This window comes from Diceros bicornis, chromosome 3 (genome assembly GCF_020826845.1).
Source record: "Diceros bicornis minor isolate mBicDic1 chromosome 3, mDicBic1.mat.cur, whole genome shotgun sequence".
Classification (NCBI taxonomy): Eukaryota; Metazoa; Chordata; class Mammalia; order Perissodactyla; family Rhinocerotidae; genus Diceros; species Diceros bicornis.
The window spans coordinates 23,172,146-23,192,071 of record NC_080742.1 but is presented as its reverse complement, the minus strand read 5'-3'; the positions used below and the strand labels follow the sequence as shown (position 1 = coordinate 23,192,071).

The following is a 19,926-nucleotide window of genomic DNA, read 5'->3' as shown; positions in this document are numbered from 1 at the left end:
TTAACCATAATTCTAGTTAAACACAATATTCTGGCCAATAAAGTGACAAAATTATTAGAAAATTCATAAATAGTTTTTAAAAATCAAAAACTACTCATATGAACCTACCACGTGCAAAACCCTAAACTACGCTGTGGGAGACAAAAGAGGTATTTTGTCCTCACGCTCAGCTTGCAATTTGGATTGAGGAGCAACAGCATAAACAAATAAAAACAATAGAAAAATATAGAAAAGTGCAATAAACACACTAAGGATATGGTTAATTACAAAATGAGTGGCATAACATTGCATATAAAGCATTCAGAAGAAATGTTGCCATAGGTTAGAATAGTCTATAGAACTTAAATTTTCCTGTATCCAAAGAGGAAAATTATGGGGTGGGTTGGTTGACAGTCAAAACCAAAGTTACCAGAGATGGGGCAGCATGAGACACAGGAAAGAACCTTGGTCAGAGTTAGAAAACTAGAGTCCCTCCTGAGCCTGGCTCTGCCACCCACCATCTGTAACTTAAAATGACTCATTTAGCTTCCATGGCCCTCAGCTCTCTGTTGCTGAGGGGAGGCTGAATGAAGAGTCTCCTCTTCCCTTCCAGTTCTTCCATTGTAGCCATTGTCTGCTCACTACCCCCCAAACCAAAACATCCCTTGTCATTTGCCAAGGGAGCTCTGGGACTTTACAAGCTGTGCTCTTAAATCCAGCTGACAAATGCAGGATGCCGGGGCTGCTTTTTTTCTACAGCTCTATGTCAAGTCAGCTTTATGTTTGGGACTAATAAGTGCAAGGTGTGTGACCACAGACCTAGAGTTCTAATCACAGAAGGATTTACCATGCAGGGAATAAGGCCCAAGCTTCAGGACTCATCACTTGCACAGGCCCTTTCCACGACCCTGAGGGCAGCCCAACAATGAATTCACATGGTCATATGTTTTTGTAAAATCTGTAGAATTAAGCTATTTCTGCACTATTTTTCTTAAAGAGCATCCCACTTCCAAATTGTGTAAGTTCCAGGCTCCTCAAAATGTGGATCCACCCCTGTCCCCATACACTTCCAAGTTTCCTGTTGCATGAGCAAGCTGTGCACAAATCTACAAAGGAAACCTCCTAAGACAGGAATAGGCGACATAGCCCTATTGGCCTGGTATAAGTTAAAGAGGAAAGAAGACTTACATCTTGTTTTTTGGTTTTTTTTTTCCCCCCCTCTGTTCCTTCTCGGTGCCAGCACCTAATGGAGGGCTGATCTCTGTCGCTCATCCCCATGCCTGCTCTTTCAAGGCCAGTAACAGTGGACCGGGGTTTTACAGACTGGAATACCGGCACTCTTTTTGAGGCTTAGAATTTTTAGGATAGTGTTTTGTCTCGTTTCTTCCGCAGGAGATCCTTAGAGACTTTATGGTATAGAATAAACAGGTCCTAAAGTCACCCCGGCTCGGGCTCAAACGTCAGAGGTTTCTTTATAGACAGTGTCCTGTCCGGAAAACACCCCTCGGCGCGCGACCGGAGCTGCATTTAACCCCCGCTGCTGACAGCCCGCGCGGCGGCAGGGATGGCCTTGTGCACGCCGGGGAGGGCTGGCGCGCGCACAGGGAGGGGGGCCGCGGGCTGGGGGAGGAGATCGGAAGGGGAGAGGTAATCCCCGGCGTTTTGAGCATCCCCTTTTTAGAAAGACTGAGTCTCTCCCCGGACAGCTGCTGCGGTCACACCACAATCTTAAAAGCTGCCCTCCCTCTTGGAGCGTGCCTTTCCGCGCCACCCTCGCCTCCCCAAAGCTCCAGCTGGTGCCTGGCTCTCCGCCTGTCCCGGCCAGGCGCTCGGGGCCAGCAGCGCCCCCTGCCTCCCGGCCCGGCCTCCGCGGCCGCAGCCTCCGCTCTCCGCCAGGGCCGCCGGCGGCTCCGCGGCTCAGCCAGCGCTGCCGCTCAGAGGAGCTCGCGCCGGTGCCCGGGTCGCCGCCTCGCACGCCCACAGCCTGCATCCCCTTCCTCTCTCCCTGAAAGCACATCAGGCAAGGAGACGGGGAGAGACGAGTCCGCGGCAGGTAAGGCTGGTTTCGCGTCACCTGCTACTCCAGTAGCAGGGCGCGCTGGGGACTGCGGTGGTAAGCAGCGGTGACTGAATTTAGGGGTGGCTGTGGGTCCGGAGGGAGGATGCGGAGCGGCCGGGAGATGAGGAACCGTCCTGAGGCAGAAAAAGCGCTCCGGAGTTGAAGGGAGTGGGCGCGCGGGGAACAGAGCCGGAGTCGGTGCGCTGAGGGGCGGACGGCCCGTGCGCGGTGCCGGGACAGCGTGGCGGCGGGGGCGCACTCCCACCTCCTCGCCGCCGCCTCGGCCCGAGCCTCCGGCGGCCGGCGCGGCGCAAAGTTTGCCTCCTGGGACGCGCCCAGGGACGTCACTCTCTCCCTCGCTCCGTCGCGCCGTCCCGGCCGAGGCGGCGGAGAGCGCGGTTGGACGTGCCCCCTGGCTTCCGCCGGCTGCAGGTTCATTTGGAGACGCCCGGGTGGAGAGCGTCTGGGGAGGACTTGACCGAGGGCATCTGCGCACTCGCTCGCCCCTTTCCCGTTGGGCTGGGGGAGGGGACGGGGAGACCGTGGTGGCTGTTTTTGTTGTGGTGCTTTTGGGGAGGGATGGGACACGCCTTTTGCCTTGGACGGGAATCGCGACGCGCCGTCTGAAGGCGGCGTGCATCCCTCGAGACCCAGAGGGGCAAGTTGGAGTCAGACACGAGCCACAAAGCTGGCTGGCTGGGAAGTGCGGTTACTGCAGAATGCACTCTGGCCCAGCGGGGCTTCCCTTGGTAGCCTCGGCTTGGCTCGCTCTGGAAAAGCCCGGATTTGACTCTGCTGGGAATTTAACCCCCGGCTGTTCCCTCTCGGTCCCCTGCCGACGCGCCCCGAGGTGACGCGTTAATGGGCGGCCCTGGCCACTTCTCCTTTCCTCCTGACTTGAGTTCGGCCTGGTGGACTGAGTTGCCTTGCTTCTCCCAGCGCGCCGAGGCGACTTGACAGGAGGAGGAGACGCCGCGCTCTCGCCCGCAGCCTGGAATCGAGGAGCCTGGACCGCAGCGCGCGCCCGGCCGCTGGGGCCGCTGAGGCCCGCAGTTCCGCGTTACGGAGTTCGGCGTTAAATAGGCGGACTTGTCGCCATTTAGCTCCGAGTGAAGCCGTAATAAAAGGCAGGTGTCCCTACGAGGACTCTTCTTTTTCCACCAAAACCCCTCTCATCCTTTAAATTGTCAGGGTTGTTTGCACAAGCAAAAGACGGCGGGGGGGGGGTGGGGGGAGCGGGAGGGAAGATACTTAAAGTCTCAAGTTTAGCCGGAAAAGATTCCTCTCCTGTGTGTGTGTGTGTGGGGGGGTCCCTAACGCGGAGGGAAGGGTTGAGAGGGAGGTAGGGGAGACGGGATGAGACCCCTCCTGGGTCTGGTGCTGCTATTGTGTAACCATGGCAACCGCCGGGGCAAGTGCGGTCAGAGCCTTCCGGGTTCCGCACGTGGAAAGAAAAATGTGAAGGGTGGGGAAGGGAGAAAGCCACATGTCATCACTCCAGTGATGACTTCGCTTCTCCCTCTGCTCCGAGGCCAGACAGCGAGGAGGATGAGCAGGAAGAGTCAGGATTGAAAGTGAGCAGCCTCAGCCAGAAGTTGCTTTTACTCTGTCCAGCCTTGGAGTCGCTGAGGCTCGCCCGATCAACTAAAGCTGGCGGGAGGAGCCATCGCTAACAGACTGCAAAGTGATGGTCCAGGTCAGGGAGATGGGAAAAGACCTTGGTCCTTGGAAGAGAAAGGCCAGGAAATACAGGAAGGTGATGTGGGGAGAGATAAGAATAAGGTCAAGAGGTAGTTGAGAGACAATAAGACAGTACTGATCTGGACTGTCAACATTTCAAATGGAATTTGCCCATTTATGAAATGGAAAATTGGTAGAGAAGGGAAGGGACGTTTATCTAACACTTTGCATCCCACGTGCTTTGTACGTTGTCGCGATTAACATTCCCAACAATACAACACAAAGTGACATTATTCCTTTTTCTTAGATGAAAAATAACAGAGTTAGAAATGGCTGGTGTCCCATTTTGGCTTTTGCAATCTTAACAAAGAATTACGATTTTTAAAAATAATATTGATGGTTAGGGGAGTAGACAAAGCAGTTATTCTCATTTTAGAGATGAAAATGAGATGTAAAGATAACTGATGTGTCCAAATGTAAGCTAGGAAGGGGAAAGCTGAGAATGGAACTGTTTTACCTAGGTGTGAGTCACCTTTCAGGGACGTCAGGCCACTTTCCATGACCTCACTTAAAGGGAGGACCTTTCTAAGATGGGTTTGATGCTGTATCTGGAATATTATAATTTGTAGGGGAAGAACACACAAATGTAAATGGGATCCAGTTGAGGATCGGTGTGGGCCATCAAGTCTATAGGCCATGAATCATATATACATGATATTAATAATCTGTATTTGTACAGGACCTGTACCTTATGGGAATCATTAGTGGCTTTAATAATGTTTGTAAAGGAAAAATGAGGAAAAAAGAAATGTATTTTGTCAAATAGTAGCCCCATGGCTGTGTTGAGAAAATTTCCTGAGATGAATGAAGTTTTCTGTAGTCTACTTATTGCTTTCATGACCTGTGTACCTAAAAACTTACTTCATATTTTGGCACCTCTGGTTTACCTTTGTAAGACTCTATTGCTCATTCCCTTAGGAGGAGTGGTGATTTGACTCCTGTTACCTTCCTGCTGACTCTCTGAGAAGGGAGATCAATGGAAAATATGGCAATGCAAAATGTTTTGGAATTATCAGGAAACTATAATCAATGTGAGCAAAAACTAAGAGTAAAAGGTAGAAAAATAATTATATGGCTTTTCTTTTGCCTTCTTGCAGAATTGCCTTTATAGATACATCTTAGTTAATGAATTTGCATGGGAAAATGCGTAAAGATAAACTGAATTTTTAATCTCTTTTTGTGTGTCTCTGTAGGGAGGATTAGTAAGGGTGGGAGTTGGAATTATTTTTGGTGGCAGAGAAGGTCAGGAATATAAACAGTTACAAAGGCAGAGGAAGCACATGTACTCTTTCCAGTGACAGGCTAACAGATCAACTATAGGTTTGAACTTGAGTCACTGAGCTAGATTACTCTCACATCTTTTCTTTTCCAAAACTAGGAAACATGTTGTTTGGGGTTGGAGTTATATTAAGGCAGAAAGTTTCATAGTGCCTGGTTGTTATTCTTCGTACTATGTTCTCATTCCACTGCATGGGCATTTGTTAACTATCAAAAGGTTTATCACAGACCTGAAAGTGTCCCTGAAGATGTTTTCTGGAATTGGCAGGTATCTCTGTGGCCCAGCTGGTGTTTACTGCTTGTACAGAGTTATTAAGTTAAATTCTCCCCATTTTGATTAAGTATTTGGAATATCAACTTCTCGGTCTCAAGGGGAAAACATTCCAATTGGTGCTGGCTTAATGAATATTAATATGTCTTCAGATTGTTTGTTATGGCTTCATTATTTTTGGAGAAACAAATGTGACTCTGAACTTTACTGTTCTGTCTGGGAGATATAATGCTTTGATGACATATGTTCCTTGGGAAGCATTCTTATCAATTAATAAATGATTTATTTAGTAAACAAGAGTAACCATAGCTCTAGTTTGAAAAGTTACTATTCTTTCTGTAAATACCTGGAGCTATATAGATTACCCAAGTAAAGTTGCAAGTATTTCAACACTCAATGACATATTCCTTGAAAGGAAAAAGAAATATTCACATTTGTGAAATAAGCAGTGATAACAAAACTACTACAATATCAATAAAGAGTGGTGTAATGAGCATGTGAAATAGGGTATATAAGAATACTTAGTAAAACGTTGCATGCTGCAAAGTTATTATTTTATTTTTAAATTTCTTGTATTTTCTAGAAGGACCCCACTAACAAATGAGAATCTACCTCATCTATGTCCACATTAGTTCACCTTAACTTTAAGTACCTAAATGATAATTAGAAGATATAGCTAAAGCAAAATTCACTATAAACAAGAAATACACTGAGAAGCAACTGCAACACCTTTGAAATTATTTTGAAATTTAAGAAATAATAATGAGGTATACTTAAATTATTAGACATATAAATATAACTTCTTAAAAACAGTTGAGTGCTTCAAAAAGCTGGAATATATAATGACGTATACTGTTCATACTTAGATTTTAAATGATTTTCATGACTTGTAATCTGTCTTTGTTAATATTTGATCATTTATCTCCATGTTAATCACAATATTTAATAATTTCTGATAGTCATGAAACAATATCTTTAACCAGCTTGCTAATCTTTCACTGGTAAATTTAGACAGTTTGCTCATTCTTTAGCAAGGCTCAATAAGCTACAAATATCCGTGCCATAAAAATGCATACAATAAACTGAGATTTAGTGACCAAGGGTTCCTAGAAGAGTCCGTGTCTATCTGAATCTGAATCTGTCATCCCTTTTAAGATGTGCTGTCTTCTGCTTCGGAAATTAGGAATGACTTACTTTATGTTCCTGTTTCTTCTACTGAGCATTTAACGTAACTTGAACATTTTATGTTTTTAAAACTAGTGGTTAATAATGTGTCCTATTAGTGAGTTCTACTAGCAAGTCACAGGAAAAATGGAAACATTTTGCTATGTTTTTCTAATTGAATAGAATTAAGCATCATGTAATGGGACTATTACTACTAAGAACAAAGTCAATTGAATAAACAGGAAAGTCTAAATCATTGAGTATCTTAAAAGAAATATAGTACTATTGCTTTCATGGAAAATAAAATGGTATAAGTATATGAAGGTGATATTATTAATCTACTATCAGATAAATGTCCAATTTATTTTTCCTATATTAATTATGTATTTTACTAAGTTTCCTCTTTAGTCAATCTTTTGCATATCTTTAAACAGCTTTTAAGGATTACCGTGTCGTATTTGGTCCGGAAATGAGCCTATATAACTGGTACCTAATAACTGTGTTAAACATGTATAGTTTCAAGCATATTACATTAGCAGAAATTAGACTAATAAAATTGCTCAGTAGAGATGTTATCTGGAGTTGCCTTAGTGAAGAGACAGAGAAATAGCATAATCCATACATTTATTACCACTATGTATGAACTGCTTAAAAACAATGTCCAGAAAAAAACAGTACCCTCTTAAATTGCTTAAATAGTCCCATAGAAGCCTTTTTTCACATATTGACAGCTGGATCCATGCCTAATGATGTCATAATTTCAAATTATGTCTAAATAATCTAGTTTTCTTTGATGAGATGTATAAAATCAGTGTTAGGCTTTTACACCCCCTTTTTGTTTTTTATTCTTATCATAAAGACCAGTCCATACATATGAGGTTCAGGCATTCTTGGGTTTTGGTATTTGTTATTGTTGTTGCTTTCAGATAAATATCATATCTGGGGCCGGCCCCGAGGCTTAGTGGTTAAGCGCGCGCGCTCTGCTGTTGGTGGCCCAGGTTCGGATCCCGGGCGCGCACCGATGCGCTGCTTGTCCGGCCATGCTGGGGCCGCGTCCCACATACAGCAACTAGAAGGATGTGCAGCTATGACATACAACTATCTACTGGGGCTTTGGGGGGAAAAAAAAATAAAAAATAAATAAAGAAAGAAAGAAAAAAGAAAAAAATAAATAAAATTAATAAAAAAATAAAAAAATTATATCTGAAGTGATTATGCTATGAGAGAAAGAAGTGTTTTCTAAGGTAAAAAATGAATAGTATTCTTATTTGGAGGAACACTTTCAATTTTGAAATATAACACTTCATTTCAAAGACAGATATTTGGAACTTTCAGAATTCTCAGTTCACTTGTAATACTAAATACTGGGTCAGTAGGAACTGATACTAATTTGAATTTTCTTGTTGAAATGGGGTGTGTGTTTTTTGTAAATCTTTTATCTTTATAGTAATAATTTTCATTACAAATATAGTTTGTGATCATTACTGAAAAACTAGAAATTACAGATAAATATAGAGAATTGTGAGCAAAAAATGTATCCATAAATCTACTATACTCAAAGATATATGTTAATTCTTAGCTTAAACATGAAATTTATTTTCAAAGTAAGTTTTGTCTGTGACGCCTAGATCTTTTCTAATACTGTTCTCCAATAAAAGGATCCTTGGAGAAATGGCTCATTATAGGACTGGGGCAGGACATATACAATGTGAGCCTGAAGCATCTTGTAATGCCAAAAAATAAAGAAGTGCTCAAAACACACATATACACACGCCTCACCACATACACACGCCTCACCACATACACACAATGATAGGGGTATGTCAAAGAGACACAGGAGCCAATTGAAAGAGCCCCCAGTGGCCAAAGCTGGAACAATTTGAGCAAAAAAATAAAGTAGTATTGATTATAACCCAAAGTATAAAATAAATATCCATGAAATGATGCTAATATAAATAAATAATTGAATAAATTAATAAATGGAGGAGAAGACACAAATTTCCCATGCAGTAAAATTTCAGATGATTTATGTAGATGCTTTGCCATCAAGGAAGGGGAGCATAACTCTCTGCTTCTGAAGTGTCAGCTGAGCATGGTCACTTCCTCCAAAAAGTACAGTATGGAAAATGGGGAAAAAGAGTACTTTATAGTTGATAAGCCTAGCAAACAGTAGCTCAGCCAGATGATCAAGGTCAACATCAGCAGTCATAAAGCATGTTGATAGTATGTGCTCTTGATATGTTGGGACGAAAATTTACCTCTGCAGTCTCTCTCCCCAAAACCCATAACCCCATTATAACCATGAGAAGACATCAGACAAATTCCAATAGAGGAGCAGTCTATGCTATACGTGACCAGTACTCTTTAAACCTGTCAAGATCATCAAAACCAAGGAAAGTCTGAGAAACTGTCACAGGCAAGGGGAAGTCAAAGAGACACGGACTACGTGTAATGTGTTATACTGGATGGGATCCATGAAAAGAGAAAGAAAATTAGATAAACACTAAGGAAATCAGAATAAACTATGGATTTTCGTTAATAATAATGGATAAATATTGGTTCATTAATTGTAACAAATGTCCCTACTAATGTAAGTTGTAAAAATAATAGGGGAAATTGGGTATGGGTTATAGGGGAACTCTCTGTACTATCTTCTCAATGTTTTTGTAAATCTAAACTGTTCTAAAAAATAAAGTCTATTATTAAAAATTCTGTTTGAAAGTGTATAGACTAACCATGATGAGAAACTATATAAAAGGCGAACCGTTCTCTGATCAGCAAGGTTAATGTCCTTCAGTTAAATGCTTGCTTGATTCCCTAGTTCAAGGTACTGCTATTTTGCCATTTTTTTTCATATCGACGCTAAATATAATAGATCTTATCGTAATCAACACATATTTTGAATTAGTTGTTCTTCTTATAATTACGTATTTTTTGAAATAAAATGTATTATTTGTATTACTAAAAATTTCCAGATCACCATGATTATAGGTTCTCATGCAAAGAAAACTGTGTATTAGTTATGACCTGTAAATCAATCTTAAATATTAAAAGAGAAGGCTGGATCCATCTACTTCTGTCTCTGCTGTTTTATTGATATTGACAAGATCTGTCATCAGTGCCAAATGTCTTCAGTTCTAGATGATGATTATGCTTCCAAAATTCTTGCCAAAATAGCTCAATGACTATTTATTATTTTGTCCCCTCTTTGAATTTTAAGGATGTCTACTACATTGTCTGTTAAAGATTATTCCCTATCAAATATTATATGTCTAATACACATATCATTACTATTTTTAAAATTAGAAATATACCTAGGAGGCTTCTATGTCCCAGAACACTCATAAAAGCTGAGACTTATGTATGTTCTAGCCAATGTACAATGGGCAGGAAATAGAAGCTGCTATTTCTCTTTCTACCTGTGTGAGTGTGTGTGTGTGTGTGTGTGTGTGTGTGTGTGTGTGTTTTCAGTGCTTTCCCTCACTTTATATAGATGCTTTCTCTCTCTATATGTATGTAAATCACATTATTCCTTTTCTTCCCTGTGTTCCAAATTGTTGCATATTTTTTTAAAAATTTGAGTTTTATTCTCTTTTAGTAAGCTCTCCTTACAGTTGGGCCAAAAGTCCTGTTATTTTACTTTTCTTATCTAAGCTTTTATACATGCTGATGTCTTATTTTTTATAGTTACCTCATATTTATAATTGTTTAACAATTACCTGACTCTGTGCTTTACAGTTAACTACAATTTCTACTGAATTTGTGTTACACTGTGGCAACTGTTGAAAAATTGAGCCATGCTTTTTTTTTTTCTCTTTTTAGTTTGTATGAGTCATAGCATAAAAGCACATTTCAAGAGCTTGTTCGGGAAAAGTCATGGAACTCTATTCCAGAATGTGTGACTAAAGGGCCTCTTTTTTGGTGATACCCCACTGCATTTCCTGAAATAATGGAAGTGTCTGGAAAAGACTCAGGTCAATATGACTAATAAGCTCTGGGCTCTCTTTGGAATCTTAGATTCAGGGTTTTCATTTTTGTTACACAAGAGAATTGAATACATTTTTTTAAAAGAGAGATCCTGTGTGTGATAATTTAACTCAATCAAAAAGAGGAATGAAGAAATATGATATTCTAACCAAAACCTTATAAAATGCATACCTAGTTTGCATAATAGGGATACATGCAATTCATATTTTTGCATAGACTAACATGCTCTCTCCTTTTTTACTTCTTATCAATATATTTTCAAGTAATGGATGGCCTATGAAGACATAATTATAACTAGAGTACTATTTTTAAAAATGTCTTTGTAAATAAAAATAGTCATCTCAAATCTTATCAATTTTGAGGTTTGACCCTGTAGTAGAGGAAAAATTTTTGGAATGGTAGTACAATTGTATACTTATTAATTTTATCCTTGACATATATTCTGATTCACAATTTACTCTTTTGTCCACACTAGCTTCTGTCTTATAGCTTCAAATATTACCTTCTCATAATCGAATTAGTGTGTTATAAGCTGCCCCCGGAGCAGGTTGGTAGAAGATTCAAGTAGCCAGACTATTCTGTCTGCAAAAGTACTTGCATGATGAAATAGTGTAAGATGAGTTATTTATAATTTTAAAATGGGAAGTTAATATAAATCAAGAAATTGTATCAACTTTTGAAGTTAAGACTTTTATCACCTGTAAAGTAGCCGTTCAAAAGCATTTATATTGGATATCCAGATGAGAGAATAACATTTGCCTTTCTTTGGCTGGATTCACATTTCACAGAGCTGTGGGAATTGTTGTCTTAGACTACACTGTGATGAGGTTTGGCAGAGAATGTTCATTGTTCAGGTTTTAAAAAGGGCAAGTTTTTGGCAGGAGTAACTTGCATAGTGAGGGAATGCTACGCTTACACATGTGCACTCAATAAACCCTTCGGAGGGCTTGGGCTAGGATACTACAGATTCCTCACGCCATGCTACCCTCTGTCTCTGCATGTTGATTGTTTAGAACCCGTCTTCTGTTGTGTCACTATCACATAGGCCTTTTCATATGCAGGGAAATGGTACTTTTGATTCATATTTCAAAAGTTATTAGAGTACAGTGAGTAGTCATTTTACTTGAGATTTGAGATTGCACTTTCACTTGAGATTTATTAAATATAACATTGTATTCAGATCTACTTCCCCCTAATATTTATCAGTCACACTACCGTCATCTGCATGACAGCCAACAATCATCCTTTTTATATATTTGTAACCCTTGGTTATTTCTGATAATCAGAAATGAAGATTTAGAGTTTCCCTTTTTTCCTTTATTGTGTGCAAGCAGTGTTGAAAAGCGTTTGTGCTTTAAGTAGATAATGTATGAGGATGATCAATAAACAAGACAAAACAGCATCAACGATACAGGCCTGCAGTTTCTGTGCTCCTTCCTTATGGGGCTTTGGCTGTACTGATTTTTCCTTTCACTTGGAGTAGTTTTGTCTTTTACTGCTGCCACCTCTCCTGGCCCCCAAGCGATGTCCACTCTCCTTGCAACTGTCACATATCCACTAAATCTTGCCTGGAAAAGTGCTTTTCACTCGATTCTACCCACGAGTCTTTAAGATCTTTTTCAGTCCCCAATAACTCTTACCCTCTGTCTTCTAGTATCACAAGATTAAGTTTCTCAAAGATAAACACCAAATGGTTGTTACTTCCACATCTTTCTCCGTATTTCCATAGCACATCACCAAGTCTTGTACATAATAAGTACACAACCTCTAATACTTGAATTGAAATTAATCCATTTAGAATCCATTACCTCTGTTTTTTCCTCTTGTGAATACTTTAGATGTGTAATTCATCATAAAGTTTATTTCACACATATGTTCTTTCATCACAAAGGTTATTTTACATATATTCATATTACTGTTGATGCTTTCATATCTCTAATTCCCTTTCCATGTTTTCTTTAATTCAAGAAATATTTATTGAGTTCCTGCTATGTGCTGGGCACTATAAGAGTCACTGATGAAACACAGATGACCATTACGCTGAAGTAGACAATTATAAAAGAATTCATTGTCAGGACCAACCCGGTGGCGCAGCAGTTAAGTGCGCGTGCTCCTGGCGGCCCGGGGTTCACCGGTTCAGATCCCGGGCATGCACCGAGGCATAGCTTGTCAAGCCATGCTATGGTGGCGTCCCATATAAAGTAGAGGAAGATGGGCACGGATGTTAGCCCAGGGCCAATCTTCCTCAGCAAAAAAGAGGAGGATTGGCATTGGATGTTAGCTCAGGGCTGATCTTCCTCACAAAAAAAAAGAATTCATTGTCATCATGGGTCAGATCAAATCTCTTTTTTATGATATTAAATCCAGTAAACAAAGGTCCTATTCATAGTCTTGGTCTTTCCTCTCTACACTCTTTTCTTTAATGATGTCATCTTCTTCCCTAACTTCTGCTTTTAAGTGTGTGGAGATTATGCCCAGAGTATTATCTCCAACCCTGACTTCTCTCGGGTCCCAGTTATTTCACCACACCACTACAACACCTGTGGCTTAGTCTTCAATGTTCAGTACTCATAAAGGAGGTCACTCTGGTAACTGCAAGTTTCAGAGTCTTTGCTTAGTGTAACTTTAAACTGGGACTTTAAAGTCTGGGAGGGAATATGGTGCAATGGTTAAGACTCTGCCTTATGAGAGCAGACAGCCTGAGTTCGCATCCTAGCTATCACCTCTTAGCTGCGTGATTCAAACAAGTTACTTGACCTTTCTACATCTATTTCCTATCTTGAAACTGGAGGTTCGTGAAAGTACTAACCTCATACGGTTATTGTGAGGAATAAATGGGTTAATATAGGAAAATCAAATGCTCTGTGGCACATTACAATATCTGTGTGAGTGTTTTCTTTATCCTTACATAGATTATGCATATTGCACATAGGTCAGATTCTCACGCCATCTACACACTGTTTTACTGCCTTCTTGTTCTGTATCTGCTGAGTTACATTCACCTCATTCAAAGAGCAATCCTTTGGTGACCTCCCTCAGGTATCTTCTTGGATAAGAGAATGACATTTTAGGATTGACTGTTATCGCCTCCTTCTTTCGCACAGAAGTGTGTTTAAAGAAACATAATATGGGGGCACACTGCAAATAGATGTAAAATGTTTCATGATATAGGGATGTGAGGAAGAATCCCAGGCGAGGAACTCTTCACTACTAGTTGCTATAGAAACAGCAGCTAGTTATAGAGGCTAAATAGCAAGTAATACAATCCTTAGGTGCCCTATCTAAATTTTCAGACTTATTTCTTAACATCCCACCATGCTTTTGTAGCTGTCTACTCCTGGATTTGTGACATTACATATTTCCTTGCTGAAGTGCCTCATCTCCAAATGGACGACACAGGTTTGTTCAACAGCCTCTCCCCTGTTTTTTTTCTTTTTCCCCAATGCATCGATATTTTTTAGCCCTCCAACATGAGCCTGCTGTCATCAGGTCCTCTTGCCCAGAGCTTACTTCCACTCTTTGAGCGCTACCTTTTCCCTGTACCTCTCCTAACCAGGTATTGCTCTTGGAACCTCTCATTAAATGCTCTCACTTTTCTGCAGTTTCAGAACATTCTATTTTAGTTCCCTTTTTAAGGAAGCGAAGGGAAACGAAGGGAGCTGATTCATTGTCCACAACTTGAGGATCTGGAAATATGCCCAGCAACAGTCCCCTGTAGTAGAGTCTCCTGCCCAGGGACTGTACCTTTTCTAGACCACATGCCAGTGCTGAACTTGCCTTACTTGAGCTGTCTAGCTACTGAAGAGCCCTGGTTCCTTAATCCCTAAGTTTTGAGTTTCAGGGGACCTTGCAGGAACCTGCAATGCAGCACTTAACAGAATCAAGTTGGCTAAGGGAAGCTAAGCCCTCCTCTCTCAAGGAGGAAGTTTAGGAAGAGCTCAGAGATAAATGAGTGACTCCTGCATCTAGACTTAATCTAATAACGTGAAGAGCATCTTTGTCCCATGCTGCCTCATCTGCTTGGCATTTCTCTGGAATATAACTAATAGATGCAGTAAGATTTAAGTTCCGTGATAATTTACAGAAATTGAACTTAAAGGTCATGTCGGCTACTGAGCAAGTGGAAGTGAAACTGAATAATGTTCCAGTTATTTATGGGAAAATACTTTTCAAATGCCTTTTTGGTACTGTTTCAGATTAGTCTGTTCCTATAATTGTCACTTTTGCTTATGAATGTTCATCAATATACCTTATATTGGTAATAATTTATAAATAATTTATATCTTATTGTATATCTTATATATATCTTAACAATTTATAAAACCCTATTTCTATTTCACAGGAAGTGAAATAGAGGATAAGTAAGATTTACTTGAAAAATTTCTAAATATTTTCTAAATAATCATAAAACCTATCATTCTACAATGTTCATCCTAGGAATAAGAAATATTTCCTGTGGTTGCAAATAGATAGATGTAAATAGATGTAAAATGTTTCATTTACCTTTTCATATGCGGAGGGAAAAGAGGTTTTTATATGTATGTATAATGTGACATTTATTATTCCAGGTAGCATATGGCATTTTTTTATTCCATTAGTTCTTAAGGATAATTTTGTTAGAGCAAATCAAGAGAAGGAAACATTTTAAGACTAGAATCAAGAGTCAATTTAGTTAGTTTTGTTTTTATAAATTCACTTTTATTCCTGTCTTTTTTTATTACTTTAATGAGTAAATACTCATAAATTTACTGGCTTCTCTCTTGATGGGATTTTAAGTAAAGGAGATAGTTTATATTACTTTCTAACTATTTTGCTGGGTCAGGGAGGGGTGTCTTTATCGAATGATTACTTTTAGGTGTCATTCATGGGCACCAGCCAGGTTAGTAGTGGGTTTTCCGGGTATTTCCAGGGTCACTAAAAAAAGGGTGATCTGGGTCAAGATAACAATTCTTATTCCAGGTCCATAGCCCAGGATTGAAGACAGGTAGGGAAGTGGGAAAATCTTAGGGCTATCATGCAGGTTCTTATTTTGGGGCCTCTCTAATTCCTGGGTTGTATCCGACTGCTCCTTCTCTACCTCCATCACTGGTTCCCCTTTCTCCTCCCACTAATTGCACTTTGCCCACAGTTCTGTTCTTTTCTCTCTAATGACTTTCCTCACTGATCCATTCACTTTTCTCTTTCCAGTTATTGTTTACATGGGAAAGACACATAAATTATTAACCCTGACCTCTCTCCTGGTCTTGATCACTCTGCCAGTGCTCTTTCCAGTAGGCCCTAGTCTAAGGCAATTGATCCCCCATTTAACAAGCAATTTATCATCTCATCATGTGCTTTTTTCCATTGTGGTGGTGGTTTTGTGCACACAAATGTTTACACTATATTATGGTGGAGAGGGAGTACACTTTTGAGTCACAATTTATTATTTGGGAAAATTCAGTTATTTAGCTCTATCAGGTTTGATATACTCATATACTGAAGTGGAGGAAATGACAGCTTTGCATACAAAACACATGTGAATATTAAATGAGAAAATGTAAGTAAAGAATCTCTCCCAGTGCCTGACACCATTGTTATTTAATAAATCAACAAACACTAATATAGTCATGTGCCATATAAAGACATTTGGGTCAACACCAGAGGGCATATAGGATAGTGGTTGCATAAGACTAGTATCGTATAGCCTAGGTGTGTAGCAGGCTATACCATCTAGGTTTCTATGAGTACACTCTGTGACGAAATCGCCTAACAATGCATTTCTCAAAACGTATCCCCGTCGTTAAGCCACGCATGACCGTATTTCATGATTTTGCCCATTATATATACAAAGAATTATTATTTTAATGGGAACTGTGCACTCAGCCTGACTTAGAACTGTTTTATGTTCCTCTGAGAACCTAGATATGTTAACCTTCAAACTTTCTCATTGATCTTATACTTTTTGAAATGAATGTATATTATTTCCAGTCACAATGGAACAAGTAATATCTTCCCACATATAAGGTCTGAGGTTAAACTTGATTCCAGCAGGATATAGATTACCTCATGAATTTTTTTCCTGCTAAAGGAAGTTGAATATTTCAAGTTACTGAAATAGTCTTTAAATACAAAGGATGGAGAGTTTGTGTAGACAGCAACTTTCAGGAAGATATTATTGAATTGGAAGTAGAAGCCAATGGCCATCATAACTAAGTATTTAGTTTGTGAAATAAAATAGTGAATCCTTATTTTGTTTTCCTATAAGTTTAACATTTAGTGTTCAGTGTTGCTTATGCTGTTCATCCTGAATACAGTTCCTTCCTTTTGTCTTTTTATTATTTTTTTAAAATTTCTTAGTATCCTGTCCATTTTTCAAAAGCTAATTAAAATCTCACCTTCTTCTTCAGGATGTCAATTCACAAAATATAAGTAAGTTCAGTAACTTATTTTCCCTGCCACACACATTCACATTTTATAATAAATCTTTTTCATTAAAAATTATTTTATATGGATACATTTTATATCCCTAACAAACTCTCATCTCCTTAGGGTAGAGATGTCTGTCCACATCTTGTATTCATTCTCCTTGCCACCTAGTATAGCAATCAGACTTTGTTTATTTGTAATTGTGAGCGAAAAAAATAAAATCAAAGTAGAGTTGAGAGGGTCAAAAATAAGATCCTAAATCATGTGTAGCATCGGCAAAATATTATTTTGTTTAAATAAATGATGAAATATGTGAACTTCAGCTACTCTTTTTCAGTTTTAGTTAGAAAGAATCAGGAAGTTTTAGAATAATTCTTTCTCAATCAAAGACATCTAAAGTAAGTCTCATAGATAGCAGTAGTTATTTACTTTAAAAAAAATATGTTAGGTGCTAGGATGAGCTTTTCATAGCCTTCTGTACCATTAAGTTAATAAGCTATGAAAATGATCCAAGTGCTGTATTTCGCCTCCTTACTATCAGTTCACTTTGGCTTTAGGTTATTTGCATTCAAAAGAGTGTTAAAACCAAAAAATACTGTGTGAAAGTAGCACACAACCTGTTAGTGTTCAGAAAATGGTATTCCTAATGTTCACTTTTACAGTCTAAATATAATGAATTTGTGCATATCCAGTACAGAATTTTGGAATTTCTCCAGCATGGTGTATTTTGTTAAAACTTGTTTAACAGAACTAGTACCTGAGGGTTTTTGTTTGTTTTGTTTAATTCCAGCCTTGGAAATAATCAGAGTGTAAGCCTGATAAACTGTCACTCTCAAGATATCTATTTGGAAATCTCTCTAATTAAAAAAAAATTATAAATAGTGAAATAATTTTGTTTAGTTTGTTTCATAGACTCATGATATTTCAGAATAAAAAAGCAACCTGAGAGAATGTCTAGTCCAATTTCTTAATTTTACAGAGGATTGAGGATGAAGTAATGTGGATTCTCTCCTCGCTCCCTCCCTTTGTTCTTCCTTCTCTCCCTCTCTCCCTTACTTCCTTCCTTAAACATGAAAGAACAACTTCTATGTTTTAAGATTGGTGCTGAGTGTTTGGAGAGGAAGGGCCCCAGGCTTGAGTAATTCATAATCCATGTCTATAAGACAATATTGCAGTGTGTTCCGAGGCACGCAGCTAAGTAATCATAAAGCTAAGATTATAAGTGAAGTCTCTTCACTCCTAGAAGGGCAAACGTCCTGCTTCTTACTGATGTGGACAAAGGATTTAGAAAATACATCTAACGTGTTCTACTAGAATTTTTGTTGACACTTAGACCCAGGTGAGGTAACTACTACTTGTCACATAATGATGACCATTTCTGAAAGAACAAATTAATTTTTTTATCTAATAACCAAAGACTCTATTTTGCTTAGGATCACCAAAACTATAGAGCTGCCCTTGATATGGTCTCTACCTAGCTACTTTTCATTATAAAAAAAAGAGTACACTTATAAATGTGTACCTTTTATTAACACTATAGAATTTTCTATCTGTATATCTATGTATACACACTCATATATACATATATATGCATATAACTAAAGGGGAGCAGAATATGTCACTCGAAAATATGCCTCTTTGGTATAAGGATTGTCTTGACTTGGTTATTTTTAAGAAACAACAGACACAGGAGAAGCTCTGAAAACCTAGAAGTTACCCTTTTGAAAGAGAAATTTACCTTTATAAGGGAAATCGCCAATTTTAAAGGTCTTCCTCTCTGTACCAGGAAGAGAAGGATGACTAAATCTTAAACTCTTATCAGTGGAGAAGACCACTGATTTAAGTCTGCATAACAACCATACCCTTGTTTACTGTACTTTTCCTGTTAACCTTCTGTAACTGCCCTCCCTCCACCATCGTTCTTTTGTCTTTAGCTAAAGGAGGTATTTAAGGTGATAGCGTGGGCCATTTTGGTAAATTACTCAGTTTTTCTGAGTGTCTCCCATGTACACTATGCAGGAGGTATACATGTTATTAAACTTCCATTTGTTTTTCTTCTGTTAATCTGTCTTTTTATTACAGGGGGTTCTCAGTCAAGACAAGAAGCATAAAGGGAAAATTATTCTTCCCCTACAATCTATATATATGTGCATATGTATGTCTTTCATTCAACATGTTAATCTCTTAGCATATATATGATTCTATATACTATATATATGATTACATTTATATTATATATAGGATATAGTTTTATATATATATACATGTATGTATATATATATATATCTAACATGTTAGATGATAGACATTAGGTGATAAAATTTTGGAAAGTTATTAAATTTTTAAAAACTTGTTAAGAAAGAATCAGAGCACTGGGGCAAAAGAGGGAAATCCTACTGTCTCATATACAGTAGTTTTTATAATAACAGTAAATAACATGAAAGCACATACTGACTCAAACTCTCCTCTCCCGGTTGTAACAGTAATCCTTTGAAATTGCTTGTTTTCTAGTCTGTGTTCTCCATTATAATGTGAGCTCTGTAAAGGCAGGAATATGTCTGTCTTGATCACCGCATTATCACTATGGTGCTAATAAATACATGGTAGGTCCTCAATAAGTAAGTATTAAATGAATGAATGATTCTTATATAGGATGAATGTCTGTGGAATGTCCTTTGTGATGCTCTCACTGTTTTAGGACATTCAAGAATATTCTTTCAGACAACATAGAAAATGTGAAGTCTTTGATTTGCTTTCTTTTTCTTATTTGAGTTTACCCTCTAACTTACATTGTTGTTATCTATCAACTTTAGAATAACTTCATCATTCAATAAACCTAAACCAGAGATAGATTATTTGAAGGCAGCTTGTACTCATGCGCATTCTATAACTCATTTGTAAAGAGAGGCTTCTGGTAGTAATTCAGCTATTTTAAAATAAAAAATAAAAATAAATCATACTTAAAAATTGTTAAAAGTTGTTCAATAGTATTTGGTGTTCATTATTCCTTGCACAATTTGTTCCCAGTAGCTTGTAGAAAGGA

General features: G+C 38.9%; 1 protein-coding gene across 1 annotated transcript in view; it reads left to right on the top strand.

Moving 5' to 3' along the window:
* Positions 1-1,709: 1,709 nt before the first annotated feature.
* SEMA3D (semaphorin 3D) overlaps positions 1,710-19,926 on the top strand; it is a 193,568-nt gene continuing 175,351 nt past the window's right edge. Inside the window, exon 1 of the mRNA XM_058524671.1 lies at positions 1,710-2,032. The gene's annotated coding sequence lies outside the window, so the exon portion shown is untranslated. The remainder of the gene's footprint in view (positions 2,033-19,926) is intronic.